The following is a 20,383-nucleotide window of genomic DNA, read 5'->3' as shown; positions in this document are numbered from 1 at the left end:
GCTTGACTTAATTTTGCTTATTATTGAGGAGATATCGACACTGCTAAGCGAATTAAGTTTTGATATTAACAAGCTAAAAAACGAAATTAGCAGTCGGATGGAAAATGAGAATTGGAATCAAGTACTTGAAAAAATAAACAAAAATCTTGATACTCATGCGAAGGAAATACATGAAAGGAAGATCCGTAAGTTCCGAAGGGACACGATCGATTACAAGTTGGACGAGGTCTACACTTGGGCTGAAAAATATGCACAGAAGAGGGTCTTCAAAAAACCGGATGCAGCGTCATCCGAGGAGAGCATAGTACAAGATGAGGATTTAACTATGCAGAGGCCCCCTGCTACTTTGACACATCTTACAGCACCAAATCAGGAGACTTCGGCTACCACCTCCAGAAGTACTGGTCCTTTTTTAGGGGAGGGTCCCCCGGCCAGGATTCCACCAGACAAAATGCCAACACAACTAGACGAAACACCAGGCGTGGAAAAACCAAAAGCGCACAAGGAACAAGGCAGGCCGCAGCGCACTGTGAAGAAGTGAACTCCTTGGTAATTAACATCTCATCAAGACAGTTAACTTCAGAAGAGATCAAAGTACTCAATAAAGGAACCTCCTTTGTTCCATCTTACACATCTAATGCATTAGAAACGGAGGTAGCCCTCTTCAAATTCATGCGTAAACTAAGGTTAAGGTGGTTTTTCACACTTAACCCCAGTCAACAAGAACTCACGCTTGAGCAGAAGAAATTTAGACCCAAGAGCAAATTTTTATCGCCAATCTCTCATAAGACCTTGGACATTTTTGAATCCCTGGTTAAAAAGGATTTAGAATCAATAAAATATGGCTCAAAAGAACATCAGAACTTAAGTACAAAAGAACGACGCACTCTTAACAAGCTGAGACAAGATTCTTCAGTGACATTTCACCCAGCAGATAAAGGAGGAGCTTTAGTGGTGCTCGACACCGATTTCTATAACAAGAGTGTAATGGAACACATTCAAGATAAAGATACTTACCTTCCTCTGGAACATGACCCCACGGGTGAATTATTGAGAATACTGGACGAGTTCTTGTCCAGAGCAGCAGAATCTGGCACCATAGATGCAAATACAAGGAAATTTCTATTTAATTCTGCACCTAAGACTCCTACCCTATATATGCTACCGAAGGTGCACAAGCACAGAACAAAACCACCTTTCCGACCGATAGTAGCAGGGTGTGGATCAATCCACGAGTCTCTTGGATACTATCTTGACTTTTATCTTCAACCGTTGGTCCAATCCTGGAAGACATACGTTAAGGACACCACAGATTGTCTACTGAAACTGGAATCACAAAAACATCTTTTTGCGAATGACATTTGGCTCTGTACTATCGATGTAGTAGCACTATACACCTCTATCGCACACAAAGAAGGACTGGAGGCAATAGAATGGCGACTGCTAAATTCTGAAATTGATCACGATAAAGCAGTGTTCCTATTAGAACTATTACATTTTGCACTTTACAATAACTACTTTGTTTGGATGGGAAACTTCTTTATACAGCGCACTGGAACAGCGATGGGTTTTCCTGGAGCACCATCGTACGCTAATACGTACATGGCCCATTTCGAGGATCAATTTATACTTAACAATGACATGTGGAAAAAACACGCAGCAGTTTTCTTGAGGTACATAGATGACATCTTAGTCGTCTGGACAGGTACCAGAGACGAATTGGAAGAAAGTATCAGCAAACTGAATGAACGGAATCCTCGCATTCAATTCACACATAGCATAGAAAAACAGAAGATCCATTTTTTGGACATTGAAATAAGCAGAACACCAACAGGGCTATCCACGTCAGTATACAGGAAGCCAACAGATGTGAACAACGCACTGCTCTTCTCAAGTGCGCATCCATACAGCTTGAAAAAACATCTCCCGATCTCACAGATGATGCGAATAAAGAGAATAACATCGGATGATGCACGAAGTGAGGAAAGGATCACAATACAGAAGCAACAATACAAAGAGCGAGGTTATCCGGAGAAGATACTCAATGAAGCTGTACAGATAACATCAAGAAAAACGCGGGATGAACTTTTAACTCCAAGAGAAAAAATACCCATGCAACGTGAAGTATTTGTTCTCAAGAATTCCACGCAAGCAACACAAATCAAAACAGCAATCCGGAACCGCTGGGAATTAATCGAAAATGAACCTGATTTTAAAACAGTTTTCCATGGCAGTCCCCTTTTTGCGCATACTAGAACCAAAAACCTAAGGGAATTCTTGAAACCTCCAAAAAGAACTACCAGACAAAGACAAAGGGGCATGATGAAATGTTACAACTGTGGACAATGTGGCAACGTCATTACAGGAGATCAATTTCCTCACCCGCACTCAGGGGTGAGTGTCAAATTAAGACATAATGCAGATTGCAACACAGAAGGAGTTGTATATGCGATCAAGTGTCCCTGCGGACTAGTTTACGTGGGGCGCACGAGTCGTAAAATAAAGACTCGTATAGTTGAACACAAAAGTCGCATAAGGAATCACACCACAACTTCACCATTGGCTAGACATTGGGTAGAAGCTAAACATACAATTCCCCAATTAAGGTACACAGTTTTAGAATGCATAGAGCGTAGTCCAGGATTGGATTTACACACACTTCTAGCTAGAAGGGAAACACACTGGATCAAATTCTTAGGAACAGTCAATCCGAATGGTTTAAATGATCATTACGAACTTGTGTGTTTTCTTTAAATCTCATAACAGCATGAATGTTAGACTGTAAGGAGGAACACTGAGTCTTTAAATTCAAATTCACCTGAACTATTTTATTATCTTTTTCTCTTTTTCTCTTTTTTCACCTATTTCGAGCTTCAGCCAATAAATGACTGAGCTAACAGCACAATGAATGCGTCTGTGGTAAAACAGAGTTCGTTTACACTTGCACTCTCTAGTTAGAAGCACTTTTGATTTATTTTTGCATATGCAATATTCTTTTATACTCAGGAGGCTTTTTGAGACATTAGTATATCCAGCGCATGCATAATGCGGTATTTTCTGTTATTAGGGCAAGGTAGCGAAGCAATCGAGTAATATTATACACACGAGGAGATACTTAGAATCATTTTTAATGGCCCCGTACTTTATCACTAATATTAATTAATAAACTCTTAGATGGGCGTATTTGAAGATCTTCCAGAACACGTGTGGTTGAGGAGTATTACACGTAGACGGTAGAAAGCAACAAGACTGCCATTAGGAAGGAGGACAAACTAAGCAGCGCACAGATAGTCCCCTCTTTGTGTCGACTGAGGTAGTAAACACCGGGCGAGTTCCGCACCATGTGATCGACAGGGCGGACTCGCACCGGGAAATCATTCAGGACGCCGTCGTTGGAGGCGCCAGGTCAGTGCTTGTATTGTGCAGCGATTGAAACTCTAGATAAGGGCGGTTGCCTCGTAATAGATAACTCACCAAGAGTTTTTTATTTAACATACAGAGAGCAGCACGTCAAATACTTGTGAACAGTGCGGGGACCTGCATGGAAGAGTAGCGGTAAGATTAGTTACTTGGTTAGGGTTAAACAGTGATTGATTCAAAGTATGTTGGATAGTAGTAGTAACACGTCGTTACTTATGTATTGCTTAGATGTTGGCACAGAGAGGCCTTTTCGCAGGACAATAACTAGGAGCAATGAAAAGTTGCAAATAGGACCGTACGTATTTTTCTGTTTTCTCTTGGCAATTCAGGGTTAATGGTTATCAGTAGTTCACGCGGTGTGATTACCATCATCATGCTTAATTAGTTGTCACAGTTAGGAGCATGGCTCTCCTTCAGGAGTATGTAATTATTTTCACTCAAACACACTTTCTTTCATAAGTTGTTTAGACTTGCACCTTTTGAATCTAGTGATGGCTTTACGAGACACGGGTGTTTGATGGTGGCGTGTACCTTTGGTTGCTTTCTCTTCAGTGTTCACTCCAGCATATAATTGTGAGATGTAATCTGTATATATGAAATCACTCATTAGAGTTTGGCTTGTTGTTGTTTTTTAGATCCTGTTGAATCTGCAATTTGAGACATCAAACACTCAAGGATTATTGAATTTTGTTTGCAACTGTTTAATCCCCTGAAGAAGGGTGCATTAAGCACCCGAAATGCATTGGGTTTTGCTTTTCGAATTTCAATTATTGACGAATTATTGTTATAATTTCATTTGGATTGGAAATATGTTGTGTTAATTTTTTCAAGTGTTTTATGCTTTTGATCATGAATATTCTGTGAAATCAGTAAACATAAAAATATACTTCTTGATGTATAATGTGGAAGAGACAGATAATTTCTGTTTGAAAAAATAAAACGTTTAACTGAAATTTTAACACTCGTGAAACAGTTCCATTTAAATTACAGAGGCGTTCAGCCCAATTGCTGTGCTACTAGCAGTCCTGGGTTGCCCAGGGCTTGTATTTACCTCATTTAACTTAGGCATCGAACGTCGTCGACCAAAAAACCCCCGTATGCAATATGACATTTAAAATATTGTGAAATGCAATGGTGTGGTTATAACAATCTCTGTCTGTAACACTGACTACAAGTACACAGACATATTTTTGCTTTGCTCCTTTTCCCATTCTGTTCGTTGTTTTGTCTGAATGTTGTGGGTCACGGCTGTGCCCACTCGTTATTAATGTGTTCATTCAGTTTTTTTAAGAAAATTGTTAAATAAATTCCTTGTACCGCTGGACAAAAGACATAACACTTATCAGGTGTGTGATTATCAGCTCAGTATACCATTGTGTCCACGAGTAGGGACCACTGTTTTTTGTAACGTAAAAATAGATAGGGCACATCGAGCGGGGCTCCCGCAGCGAGCACCAGCGCCCCCACCAGATATTCTGGCCTACATTCCGGACTTCCAACTCAAGGAACGCATCCTACGAGCAGCCAGGGATAAACAGCCTTTATGGTATCAGGACCACTCCATCGCCCTATATCAAGACTTAGCTTTAATAACTCTCCAGAAGCGCAAAGAATTCAAGGTGGCCACCACGGATCTCCGCAACTAGGGAATATCATAGTCATGGGGACACCCATTCAGGCTCATTTTCAGGTGGCAGGGCAAACTGCACCAGCTTCGCTCCCTGTAAGACACATGCCGGGTGCTGGGCATTAATTACCCACAGCTGCAGCAGGAGGAGGGAGAAAGCAGCCAGAGCAAAGTCCCAAGGGACAGATGGCACAAGGTCACCGGCAGACGACGGACAGAACGCAGACTGAAACCTGCCATCCATGGCAATGGCGCTAGAACGGCAGTCAGTGTTGGAGACGCTATCACGGGGTACCTCCCCACACAAAGACTCGCTGGCTAATTGAGGGACAGATAAGTGGCATATACAGGGCGGGATGGGTGGCAGAGTCAACTGTCGGGAGCGAAGAAGCTGGAAATTCTGACCACACAATGCTCTTCACTGTTTTTCACACCAAGGGTACACAGAATTTATTTTAGCGGACCCTGGGCAATATGAGACTCAAAAGGGAGCTCAGTTGGGGTTAGGGAAGGGATTCTTTTCCAGGGGCACAGGCATGACGAGCTCTGGACATTCTTGGGAGTTTGGGGGGGGGGGCTTGGTTGGGGAGGGACGGGACTGGTGTGCTGGGAGTTGGGGATAAGGAAAAAGGAAGCAAAGGTGGGGGAGGTGGACATGACGTCAACTGCACTCTCTGACCACAACGCAGTGCTGGTCTCCCTATGGTTGCCTCTGACACATAGACAGTCGGGAAGCAGGTGACTCAAAGAAAACCTGCTCCACAGGGAGTCAGTGACAGGGCAGATACACAAATTCATCAAAGACTACTTAGAGATCAACGATACACCGGACATTTCCTTGCCCACTTTATGGGGGGTCCTAAAAGCAGTAGAGCGAGGGGAACTGATCGCCATTGCTGCTGCAGAGAACAAGGAGTGCAGAGACAAGAGGGACTACCTCACTGCACACTGCTAGAACTAGAGCGGGTGCATAGCAGGACCAGGGCGCCAACAGTCTGGCATCAGCTGAAAGCAGCATGAGCACAGCTGGCGGGGCTTGACATGGATAGACCCGAATATGCAGCGCTTCGCCACAAGCACTCCTATTATATTGGGGGGACAAGATGGGGTCCGAATACATCAGATGAAAGTCCAAGCTATCAAGAATGACAAGGGGGAAGTGGTTGAGGCGGATGAGGAGATAGCAAACGCATTTAGGGATTTCTATGCCAACTTATACAAGAGAGAGGCCCACTCAGAATTGCTTATGACAACCTATCTGTAGGGAGCACATACGACAGTACTCGATAGTGGTCCGGCGAAATGGTTAGATACTCCGCTGCGAATAGAAGAAGTTATGGGGGAAATATCACGCCTCAAGCTTATGAAATCGCCGGGACCGGATGGATTATCGGCAGGTTTGTACAAATCCTTTTGTCATATCTTAGATCTGCTCCTGATGCGACTGTTTAACTCTTTTGCAGGGCTGGGGTCAATTCCCCCAGATATGCTATCAGTATCCATCGTAGGCTTCCCAAGCAGGGGAAAGATAAAGCCCTCTGTGGTTCCTATCGTCCGGTGTCCCTCCCTAACGTGGACCTAAAGCTGTTCACTAGTATTTTAGCGGGGAGGTTGGGCCTCTAATGCCGGGTATCATAGAACCCGATCAACCGGGATTCATTCAGAATAGGCAGAGCAGTGACAATACCAAACGAATTCTCCACTTGGTCGATAAGGCCCACCGCACGAAGATGGACACCCTCCTACTGTCGGTCGATGCCGAAAAGGTGTTTGACCGGGTCGACTGGGATTTTTTAGATCGGGCTTTGGCCCACTTTGGGTTGGGGGATCGGTTAAGGACTTGGGTGACAAGCTGTTACAGCTCACAGACAGCGACTATTAGGGTGAACGGGCTATTGTCTCGGCCTTTTGCGATTCAAAGAGTGTCGCGACAAGGGTGCCCACTGTTACCCCTCCTTTTTACCTTATACATTGAGCCGTTGGCCCAGAAAATCTGGGATAGTCTGAATATAACGGGAGAGAAATCATGCAATAAGCTTATATGCAGACGATATCATTGCATCCCTAGAGTCTCCAAGATGCTCAGTACCGGCATTCCTGCAGGAATCCGAAGCATTCGGGCAGGTCTTCGGATTCCGGGTGAACGTAGGGAAATCCATGGCTCTCTGACTACATCAGGGACAGTGTAGAGAGTAGGGAACCCAATATACCCTTGCAGGCTTGGGCAGTTAAACTATTTTAAGTAGAAAGCGCCTACAAGGGGTTTTGTTTCAGATAAATTCAATGAGTGACTGTTCTCAAAAATTTCTTTCTAAAGACGAGTCTCATAAGAACATCCACCCAAGTGTCCTACGACAACATTAATGAATTCAATTCAGAAGCACAAAAACACGGGAGTATCTTGTTTGTTTAGAAAAATAAGTTTGTTTATATATCAATTATTCATTAAAAGGAGTACAAAATTGAAAATTAAATCAGCAAACAATCATGAAAAGAAGTAAAGTCAAATTAATCCAACAAATCATGAAGAACATCTATTCCAATGAAATGGATAATTACATATTTCCTGGTGAAAACAATGGTCAATAAAGATCAATAAAGATCAACAAATATCTCAGAAATAGACTTTAAAGTCGACGTTTCGGTCTCGGTGGCGTCAGTCCGTCAGACCATCTTCAGGACAGTAGATATTGCATATATCCACCTGCAGTAACGGCAGGAATAACACTGATAAAGAGATCAAGATTATCAGAGAAATGACAATAATTTAATGAAGAAGAGGAAAGATTCCCTTGACCCAACAATCAAGCATAAATTCGAATACAGTGATTGACCGAATACTAAATTATTCAAAACTACATAACATATTGCATTGACACTTTATTATTTAAAAAATGTTATAAACAACATAAAAACTTCATAAGATTATACGGATAACACAATTAAATCGATCCTTACTTCATCCATTAAAAACATGCAATTCACATAAAAAATGGTTGCTAACACATGACAATTATGACCTGCATAATCAAGACTAAATTATTCAAAACGACATAACATATTGCATTGACACTTTATTATTTAAAAAATGTTATAAACAACATACAAACTTCATAAGATTATACGGATAACACAATTAAATCGATCCTTACTTCATCCATTAAAAACATGCAATTCACATAAAAAATGGTTGGCGACACATGACAATTATGACCTGCATAATCAAGACAGACAAAGGTGTAAGACACAATACTTGTCAAATACCAATGTACATCAAATCTGATTCGAGAACACTGTGATCAATACAATGATTCAATCTGTATTTAACACAATTGTGTTGATCCTTTAGATTGTTCTCCTAATAGCGTCAACGCGTTTCGATGGCTTTCCACTTGTCACACCACCTTTTTCAAGAACAACAACTTAATCTGTCTCTGCATAATTTGATACTTTCCTCCCTTTTATCTCGGAATTATTCTATTCCTTGTTCACTCTTTAGGCGTCTCACTCGTTTTCAATGTTCGAGATTGTGTCATTTCTTCTCATTGTCTAATTGTTCCAAGGCATGCCAGGGGTTCAACAAGTTATTTATGTAAATAAAATCTGGCTGCGTCGCACACGTTCGTGGTCTGTGGCTTTTTTGTTTGAGTAGCTCTTAAATCCACGTGTACTTGTATTCCACATCTATCATTAGGTTTATCTCAAACGTTATCCCCGCCCAACTGTTCGGACTCGGTATTAAAGTTCCTCTTTAAATTTTGCTGCTTGGAAATGACGATAAAAAATGTTCAGCCTTCGAGTATGGGGTTCCGCAAAATTCCGAATTTCCTTTAGATTGTACTCCTAATAGCGTCAACACTATTAGGAGTACAATCTAAAGGATCGACACAATTGTGTTAAATACAGATTGAATCATTGTATTGATCACAGTGTTCTCAAATCAGATTTGATGTACATTGGTATTTGACAAGTATTGTGTCTTACACTTTTGTCTGTCTTGATTATGCAGGTCATAATTGTCATGTGTTATCGACCATTTTTTATGTGAATAGTATGTTTTTAATGGATGAAGTACGGATCGATGTAATTGTGTTATTCGTATAATCTTATGAAGTTTTTATGTTGTTTATAACATATTTTAAATAATAAAGTGTCAATGCAATATGTTATGTAGTTTTGAATAATTTAGTATTCGGTCAATCACTATATTCAAATTTATGCTTGATTGTTGGGTCAAGGGAATCTTGTCTCTTCTTGGTACATGTACCTAAATTCCCTTGATAGCTTTAAGGGGTCCCTCTCATATTTTTTAATCAATAATTGAATGAACCAGTCAATTGCATCAGTTTCAGGAGAAAAGGATTCCATTTTCCAATCACCTCTTCTATTAATTGTTTCTATTTGGCAAGACATGAGCTGCAATCAGTCAGGACATTACACGTGATCTCTTGACCAGTGTTAATCTTACCATTACTGCATGTGGATTCGATTCCAAACTCACGATAAGGCTTTATCGTGTAACTATTGATTTTATAAGAGTCATACGTATATGCAATATCTATTGTCCTGAAGATGGTCTGACGGACTGACACCACCGAGACCGAAATGTCGGCTTTAATGTCTATTTGTGAGATATTTGTTGATCTTTATTGACCATTGTTTTCACCAGGAAATATGTCATTATGAATTTCATTGGAATAGATGTTCTTCATGATTTGTTAGATTAATTTAATTTGACTTCTTTTCATGATTGTTTGCTGATTTAATTTTCAATTTTGTACTCCTTTTAATGAATAATTGATATATAAACAAACTTATTTTTCTACACAAACAACATACTCCCGTGTGTTTGCGCTTCTGAATTGAATTAATTAATGTTGTCGTAGGACACTTGGGTGGATGTTCTTATGAGACTCGCCTTTAGAAATAAATTTTTGAGAACAGTCACTCATTGAATTTTCCTGAAACAAAACCCCTTGTAGGCGCTTTTTACTTAAAATAGATCAGGGACAGGCATCCCCAGGGACGGGAGGGGTCACCCCCACAGGGATCAAGATCAAAGAGTCCATTCCATATCTGGGAATTGAGCTGGCTCCAACTATACATCAGACGGTTCCACTCAATTACTCCAAGCTAGTCCGACAGGTCACGAGGGAGGGGACACTTCAAACACTGCAAGAGGCTATACTCGTTTTTTTCTGGGCTGGGGCTCACCCACGCATGTGGAGGGAGCTGAGGCACTTGCGACCAGAGGAGAGAGGCCTGGGAATCCCGAATCTGTTTGAGTATTTCAGGGCACTCAACTGCGATACTTAGTGGAATGGAGTAGGCCAGAATCAGAAAACAGATGGCCGTTTCAGGATAGGGCACTTGTGAAACTCTCCTTATGGAAAGTACCCTTTCTGAAAAGAGCGGACCGACCACAGAACCTTACAGGCTCCCCGATAACAAACACACTACTGCAGGTGTGGGATGGTGTAGCCAGTAGTAAGGGATTGACGACTTTTCCCTCCCCACTGACACCCCTATTTGACAACAAGGAGTTCACACCGGGGATTGGTGAGAGGGCGTTCCCGGGGTGGAGGACAACGGAAGGCAAAGCAGCGGGCATCTATTTGATGTAGAAGGGATCATTCCGTTTCCCCAGCTAAGACAGGACTATTCCCTCCCAGAGACGGAAAGGTTTCACTATCTCCAGATACGACACTGGCTACTCAACCCAGAGGTACATGAGAAAGTTAATAGGAAACTGACACCATATGAGAAGTGGTTGGTGACGAAGAGCAATGATAGGAAAATTACTTCTGAATTATATGTAGGCTTTCCTGTTTTTAGTTTCTATTTTTGGTAAATTATGGTGGTTTTTTTCCAAATTTTTCAATACCTTAAAAAACAGTGGTTATCAGTGGTTACACATTTTTGCACCATTCAAAACAACAGAAACTGTGTTTTTCCGGTGTTAATGGAATTTTAATTTAATTTTAATTATCGCTTGCTTTCTGCACTGATAGTGCATGTGTATTGGTAGCGTGTGCACAGGGTATATGAGGTCCAAATAAAGTTTTACAAAACAAAGCTATTGTAGAAGACCATACAATACTTCTTTAGTGAGTCTTTGGTCATGCGCGCTAGCTCTTTCCTTCCTATGTAAACATTTGACTGTGAAAAGGACCCCTCAACATTGGCACTTGAGATGGGCAACACCAAAACAGCCAGTACACAATTTGCTAAAACTGGGCAATAACATAGCTTTCCATGCCACTACTGGTGCACCTGATGATTGTGATCCTCTAGGACATGTTCTGCAACATATGCGTTGAATTGGGCACATATGCCCTAAGTTATTGAAGAGGTCAAAAATGAAGCAGTACTTTTATAAGTTTGGAGAAAATTCAGAAGGGATCTCGAACTTGTGCAGAGTACCTCAGTGAGGCTTCATTAACTTCAAATGCCATGGTTGGTGAAGGAACATTTCTATGCATCATTGCAAGCCATTTCCCATAGACTGTCAAATAAAATGTCCTGCATTGCTCCTCAACATTTCTTTGCTTACCAAGTGGCAAGAATTGTAACATGGAGCATGTTGCAGTGCCAAAGTCACTAAAAGTGTCACCCAGTCTACTCTCAAGGAGATGTTTCACATCTACACCAGTTACGCTGAACACTTGGTAGACAAGGGTGTTTTCAGACTAGTATTTTGAATATGTCCACTACAGCAGTCACGTTTTCTTGTGAAAACCTAAGCATGCAGTAGACTGTACTTTTTTCAAATCACTCTCAATATGTGACCAAAGATCATCACATTTCTTGCCTTTGGCATTATCACTAAGCAAACATTCTGTAAATAGTCGCCACATGGATAATATAGAATTCACGGCCTCTAGGATTGAGAACCAGCGGCTAAATGACACAGTTAGAATGACTCTTTCTTTGATGCCACACAGTGCACAAAATGAGAAATATTTGCATTTTGGTTCCTAGGCATAACGAAACGTTGCACCAGAATGGACTACAAAGGCAATAGCATTCTTCATTAACTCTTAAGATTGTAAAGATGCTTTCAGCATACCATCTAGCAAGTGACAAGGATCTCTTACAGGGAAGCACTTCAGCTCAGGTATCGATTTGGACAGGCCATCACACTACTTTTTCATATACGTAGCTGAATTCCTGCAAATGCAAACAATATCACTCCAATCTTTATTGAACTTGGTAGGAACTTTTTTCAGCAGCATTCCAAGTGACACTGCGTTCCATGAATACCAAACGTCTGGTGTCATGTTTTCACCACTATCTCAGATGCTTGGTGACAACATTCTTTTCACATGTACCTGTTGCTACACCTTGCATTGAATCAAACAAATCTTGGACTGACAGTGGAACCTTCTCACTGCCAGCACCTAAGCCACTATTACTCCAACAATATTGCCCTTTATATCTTTACAGGGGTACGTTGGCACACCGAAGAGCACCCACCGTCACAGTGCTTGTTCCCTCAGGAGCTCAACAATTTGAACCAAAAAAGCACGGGTGCACTAAACCACAACACACAGTTCAATAGGAGCGATTATAAAGTCCAAATCCAGTAGACAACTAGGGAAAGGTTCCTCAGTTAAATCTCTTTCTTCCATTTTCTGATTGCGTAGAAAAAAACACAGTACAGCCGACGCGTTTCGTCCATATACAGGACTTCTTCAGGGCTGTTAAATACAAACATATAAACATACATATATAAAAACACATACAACAATTATAGAACATCATGTACAAACATACAAGGAAAAACAAGGTCTTTAAAAGCACAGTTAAAAAAGATCTATTTGACCCAATGTCAAATCCTGCTGGTCACATATACAAGAAGGGGGGGAGGAGATGGCAGGAACGCAAACAGAAACAAAAAAGCAAATCAAGAATCAGTGGGCAGAATGACGAGATCAAAGAAAACAGTGAACTAGTAGGATGTTGCAGGGGAAATGGTGGTAAAAAAGCTAATGATTGTGAACCTTTCCGACAGGGTGTTGTCTAATGATGAAATTTCAGCCTTAAGTAGGGGACTGGGCTTTTGCCCTAATCAGCTGGGGGTGATGTCGATCTGTTTGTTGACTTATCAAAGTTCACCAGATTGTTAAAATTGAGGGATCATTTCCTGCGGAATCCTTCCACTTGTGCTAAACCTCTGACTGAGACTGTTCCTCCAACCCATACTGTACATGAAATAAATGTTATTCAAACAATGATGTCTGTTGAGTTGGAAACATCTATTGACATGGATCTTATTAGAAATGAATTGGATATTATGGAGAATGTGTCTGTTGACAGTGGCCTGAAACCTAAGTCAAACTGTATCCCAGTAGGCACACACCCCAATATAGATATATTTAGAAATAGGGTGACACAATGATTTTGTCACTTATTGGAACACCCCATTCGCCCCAACCGACGTAATTACAACTTAACTTCTAATGAGAATGCAGCCCTAAAAAGTTTGAACTCTGACCCTACTATTGTCATACCCGAGTCTGACAAGGGGGAAATGTGGTCATAATGGGAAAGACAAGTTACATGAGGGAAATAGATCGCCAACTAGCAGATACATCCTGCTACATCAAGCTATCAGGAAATCCTACTAAAGCTCTAAGTGCCCATATTAATATGAGACTTGTAAAATGGCGTGAGGTTGGACTACTAAGTGAAGAAGAGTGCAGATATTTAACAGTCCTGGGACCATCTTTTCCTTGCATCTTTATTTTGCCCAAAATACATAAGGGCGGCCCCTTTCCACCGAGCCGCCCTATTATTTCTGGGGTTAATTCACCCACGGAAAAACTCTCTGAATATGTGGATCTTTATATACAGTCTCTGGTACAAAATCTACCAGCCTATATAAAGGACACAAAGGATATTCTGGGCAAATTTGAAGGTTTCAATGGTCTGATAACTTGATATTTGTTACCTTAGACGTAACAAGTCTGTATACCTGCATTAAAAAAGAATTTGGGGTGAAAGCGTTACAGTTCTACTTGGGCCAAAGGACGGCAGACTACTACTCACACAATGAGGTACTGCTAGAAATGAGACATCATCCTGTCTAAAAACTTCTTTCTCCATGATTCCGATTGGTTACACCAAATACAGGGCACAGCAATGGGTTCCAGGTTTGCTCCTGCCTACGCCGGACTCTTCATGGGCTGGTTTGAGCGGGAGCATGCCTGGGGCGGTCATGCGGCAATATGGATGGAGCATGTAATTTTCTGGGGCAGGTACATCGATGATGTTATTATGCTCTGGGATGGGCCTGTCCCAGATCTGATGTCCTACTATGCTTATCTGAATGATAATCCATTTAATGTCCGGTTCACCATCAATCACAGTAAGAACGAAATCGACTTTTTGGATGTAACGTTTTTCATACAGGATAACCATATTCACAGCCACACACATAGAAAGACCACTGCCTGTAATAGTACACTGCATTTTCAGAGCGCACATCCCCAACATGTTTTCAACAATATCCCCTATGGGGAAATGATCCCTATGCGATGGAACTGTAGCACAGAGGAAGACTTCTTATCAAACTTAAGGGAGACAGAGGAGCGTTTTCGAGAGTGAGGATATCCTGAGGACATATTGGTAAGGCACATAGAAAGGCAATGAAAGTCCAGAGAACAGCGAACTTAATGACAAAACCAAGCAAAAGGTCTGAAAAAGCTCCAATTGCTTTCCGTAAACAATTTAATGATTACAGTAGTAAGGTGTACAATGTTCTTAGAAAACACTGGCACCTACTGGTGGGTATACCAAGCTTGCAGGGCACCCTGGCCACGAGACCGGAGGTGATATACAGAAGGGGACAAAATGTAAGAAACATCCTGTGCCCCAGCTATGTTACAACCCCTGAAAAATCAACCTGGTTTACTCCTACAACAACAGGATTCTACACATGCAGAGAGTTGAACGTTTGCAGACTGGGTAGAAATAAAACCAAAGATTTTTGCTTTAACATCAAACGCAAATACACTATAGAGCATCTAATAAACTGCAATTCCAAATATGTGACATATGTATTAGGCTGCCCATGTGATAAGATCTACGTGGGCAGCACTAAAAGGGCACTAAAGATAAGAATACAAGAGCATGTACAAGCACGGCGCAATGGGGATCTTAGATACTCCCTCAGTTTTCACATGCAGGAAAACCATACAGCAGATGAGGATCTCTGGTTTATGGGGATAGATCATGTACCTGCCCGCCCAAGGGGGGGAAATAGGGAACTGGCCTTGAGGAAAAAGGAAGCAGGTTGGATATGTAGATTGCGATGTGTTGAACTGGGTCACAATAGTGACGATGAAATGCACTACTTTTTACAATAATCTAACCGGGTCAAATACTCCTGGCCCTATCTGCTTATGGAAATTGTTGCCTCCTTCCTCCTTTGGTTGATATGGACACCCCGTTAAGAAGAAAATATGTGAATAGTGTGTTATGTCTGCATAGTGCACTTTTCAGTTATGCAATGGGTAACGTAATGATGATTATCTGGACTGTAACAAAGCAGCTACTTATACCTATGTTGTCTGCTTTTTTCACCTTTTGTGAATTGCATAACGATCAAAAAAAGGATGACCCTCCCCCTTCCCCGTTAACAAATATGGAACCATATTTGTATGATGATGTTTGTAATACTCTCCCCTGCGGACTCTACGCTCTACGTATTAACGTCATGTTGAATGTTATCACAATAGCACTACTGTGTCCCTTGATCAACGAATGTTGCGAACAATGGTGACATGCTACCTGTTATTACTATGTCTTATATCTCTTTTTTATATTACTTGTGCTTTATGAATCTATGCTATCCTCTCTTATTTCGAGCTTCTCTCTACTCATTTATATTATTATTTTTCATCTCAATCTCACCATGTTGTCTTATGGATCTACCCCATCGTCGTGTATTTGAGCTTAAAAGACCTACCCTAGAAGAGCTTAGGAGTATCCAGTACTATGGTTGTGTATACTGTCACATTAGAGGCTGGAGCTTTGTAAGCCTTTTCTTGCTTGGATGTCATTGTCGTGACCTATTTAGCTTACATTGCCTACACATAGAGTAAACATAGGATTGGTATCAGACAAGGCTATAATGGCCGCCACGTTTGTGCCTGCTTTTGAATGGTGCAGAAGGAACTGAAGGAATACCGAAGAAAAGCCTGTATGATCAGTATATATCGTTATTTATTGCCCTTTACTGTTTCCATGCTTTATCGGAGTCTCAGTATCTTAATCTGGATTGACCGGGGGTATGTTATGGCCGCATGTCGGACTTCTAAACATTTCAGGAACTAGGAAATGAGAAATGGGTAGCGCGCACATTTTGATTAGGACCTCGATGTTCCACGCCATTTCTTCCTTCGTTATTTTGCTCATGTCTTTGTTCATATAGGGCCCCTATACATATATATATATATATATATATATATATATATATATATATATATATATATATATATACACACGTGAGTCCGTGCTAGTGTTTTCAATATTAGATCCTTAAACACACGCATGATATGCCATACACTACAAGATGGCTGACGGCCTCTTTGATTAAATCACATGACTTGGACTAAGCACAACACGCCTGTTTCACACATTTGCTTTGGCTTTTCTGCCTTCCCCGCGGTATTTAAATCGACTCGCAGATACTGTGTTTACACTTTGCCGGAAGGAGTCTCGTTGCTGCGACGGTCTTGGACGCTTTTTTCGCAGATCTAGACTATTATATTGCAGTGAGTGGGACGGTCTGCCATTGGGGGAGATTAATACTCAATGCTCTATATGTGACGAATATCTCGTGTCTCCTTTTACAACTTTTCATGCATTTATTCTTGGGGCTGACCTGATACGATAATCCCCTTTATCATCTGCATACATGTTATAAATGGAAGGGATAGAGGGATATTTTTTATGTTCTCTCTAGGAGGCATTGGCCCTGGAGATAGATACTTAGGGATACCTAATTGACTCGGGCACATATCTCTCTTCCAGATTCTGTTTCTTCTGCCTTATCTTGCCTTTTGTGAGAAGCTACATACTGATGGGAATATAAGCAATAAGAAAATGGAATAAAGAGATTTAACTGAGGAACCTTTCCCTAGTTGTCTACTGGATTTGGACTTTAGAATCGCTCCTATTGAATTGTGTGTTTTGGTGTGGGGCACCCGTGCTTTTTTGGTTCACCTTGCATTGAATGTTTAAAGCGTGGGGTGTTTGGCAATTCACAAACAATCAATACTGACTCGCTAGAAAAGGGGGTTGATGTATAAAAGGATTTCACTCATTCCCTGTCTGTGGGTAAATGTGATGATACATATTAGCAAAGATTCTTATGAACCAGCCATTTTACCTATCAGTGAAATAAAATGTAGCCAACATATCAAATATTATGTTGATATTTCCTGATTCTCTACAGTTTATAAAATAACTAAATAAGACCTGAAACATGCTTCTAGACACTGCATCTTTAGATCAAACACCATAAAAATGAAAAAAACAGAAGGAAGAAGAGACAATGATTTAGTGACATCCCTAAACAACAAAACTCAAGCAGAATAATGTATAACCCAGTCTTTCTTGCTGCTGCCTTGTATAGCAAAGTTACATTGTATTGGCCCCTTGAGGAAGAAATAAAAATTACTTTTTCACTCCTCTTTTCCTTTCTTTGAATGGCTCTTAGCTTGTGGTTGCAAAGGTGTTTTTTCAGTGTTTATATTTTACACAGGTGATGTCTTTTTTCCTTTTGGTGGGGTTTTATCAGTTATTATAGGTTTAAACCTAAAACCAGATAGCCTAATTATATGGTATGCTACGGCGACCAGCCCCGACACAACCCACAGCCAGTCAGAGGCGCTGGGCGACAGAAGTGGGAAGGGACCTCACGGGGAAAGAACGGAGGTAGATCTACTATAGTGCCAAGCATGCGGCACGAAATACCACCAGCAGAAAAACTGCCTTTAAGATTGCAACTTAATGGTACCGGACGCCGGTGCGACTCAATAAAGGGAACCCAGACCGCAGCCCTACTTGCTGGAGAGGGTGTGGGGAGGAGGGCACGCTGGTGCATATACTGTGGGAGTGTAAAGAACTGGCTGCCTACTGGCACATAATTCTAGATGTTATAGACCAGCAGTTTGAAACACAGAACCCGAGATTTCCAGCTTATGTAGTGCTGGGACTGCCCAACCCATTGACGTTTCCTCTGAAGTCCCATAAAGGGAAGCAGATGGGTTTAGTTCTGGGGGCAGCACTTCAGAATATCTTTTCGCACTGGGGGACACAGACAATACCGTCATATATTGGGTGGCTACATAGGCTATGGCACATACTGGGGATGGAACAGATACAGGCCTCCCTCACAAACTCTGCAGCAGGATTTGAGGAGGTTTGGTGACCAATACTGTCTCTGTTGTCTACCGAATTCAACAAGATCACATGGCTAAAATACCTGCGCCTCCTTCGACTCACAACACCTGCAGAATCGAACGATGGACCCTGAACCTGAGTATCGACCTCATGCTGATCATTATTCAATTAGGGAATGGGCATGGGGCACACCAGTTCGGGAGGTTGGGGTTGGGGGGGGGGGTTCTTCTTTCTTGTTGGAACACTATTTAGCTATGGAGGCGTCTTATGACTTTTGTCGTCACAATGCTGTACATAGGACCCTGGTCCATCCAATGCTTCGAATGGTTGAACGCGGCCGGCCCATCAAGGGTTATAGGCGGCATGCCTTGTATTTTACCCACACAAAGAGCCTCGTTTCTAGTGCCCCTCTTTGCCTATATAATTTAGATGCTGCCGGCCTGTAGGGTTGAAGGCGACGAGGCATTGTACGATTATGGGACGTGTTCTGCTAATAATAAAAATGAATTAATCTTAAAAGTACTGCAAGTCGAGGGTAAGGAAGCAAGCTGGCACATTTTGTAGAACCAGGGGCCCTGTTATGTTGGGAGATGGGTGGTCCCAACATGTGATGTGATGGAGGTGTGTTCCATGGTTTGTGCTCTGTATGTATTTCTACTAGAGTATCAACTCAATCTGCATGCCACGACCTAGGCGAACCCAGCACTGTGTATGAACAGGATGGTGGTCGACACCATTCCTCATGTATTAGAGACATCAGCATTCAGAGATGAGGTATCAGAGGTCTTGCTCCAACGCAAGGTACAGAATAACAAAACATCAGTTAAAAGAAGAGCCCGGCAGAGGCATCTACAAGTTGGTTATTTGGTGCTTGTCAGGGATGGTATCTAAGGAGTAAATTTTGACATTTGAGATCAACCCCTGGAATGTCAGTGCGGTTTGAGGGACAACGGTCACGGCAAAGAAAGGCAACAAAACCATCCCAAAGAATGGAGCGTTTTACAAATATCACGGGCAACCAGGTCACAACCCGGATGGTTACCAGCAGTTTTCCCATGTGGTGGACATAGGATGTGATGGCAATATCCTGGGGGATCTGAGGGGACACTCTCACACACCCATCCCCAAGAATGGAGCGTTTTACGAATATCACGGGCAACCAGGTCACAACCCGGATGGTTAACAGCAATTTTCCCATATGGAGGACATAGGATGTGATGGCAATATCCTGGGGGATCTGAGGGGACACTCTCACACACAACCCCTGACATTCATCAGAGGCAGATTTTCAGGAACAGTCTCCTGGATGGTCTAAGTCTCGTGGAGATGATACGAGAGCTGATTCAAGTGACGGTCCTCCTAGCGGGGTCTCTTTGCAACAAGAATAGCTAACTGAGGACAACCCAGTGGTTCGTCAAAATGGGCTTGTGAGGTCCCATCGCAGATTGAATCCAGTTGGCTCTACAAGATTGAAAGACTTTGTCCTGAACTAAGAATGGTTAACTCTGGGAGCTGAGAACGGATCAGTTCATTTTCTTTGTTTTGCAGTCATGGTTTTCAATGTTTATGAAGGTTTAATCTATACTTGAGTGTGTTTTTCCTTGTGTCACTTTTTGTTTTTTTGGGATGAAGGAGATATGTTGTGTTGGGAAATGGGTGGTCTCAACATGTGAGAAGATGGAGGGGTGTTCCATGGTACAATCACATTTTCGGGACAAGAATGGTTGTGGCTGTGACATGCCGCATTAGCGGTTAATAAAAGTGCTGGGTTCCAGACCTTGTGGTTCCCAGTGCAGTAGATGAGTTGTGTTCGTTATTTCACTGTGTGCGTCACCAGGGCAGGTATAATTGAGGCCTACGTGCAGGCCTGCTTCCAGAGAGGCCTCCATACCCAATTACTGCACAGAGTTCGGATGTAGGTGT

Source organism: Lissotriton helveticus, chromosome 5_1 (assembly GCF_964261635.1).
Source record: "Lissotriton helveticus chromosome 5_1, aLisHel1.1, whole genome shotgun sequence".
Taxonomy (NCBI): Eukaryota; Metazoa; Chordata; class Amphibia; order Caudata; family Salamandridae; genus Lissotriton; species Lissotriton helveticus.
This window is presented reverse-complemented; position numbering follows the sequence as displayed.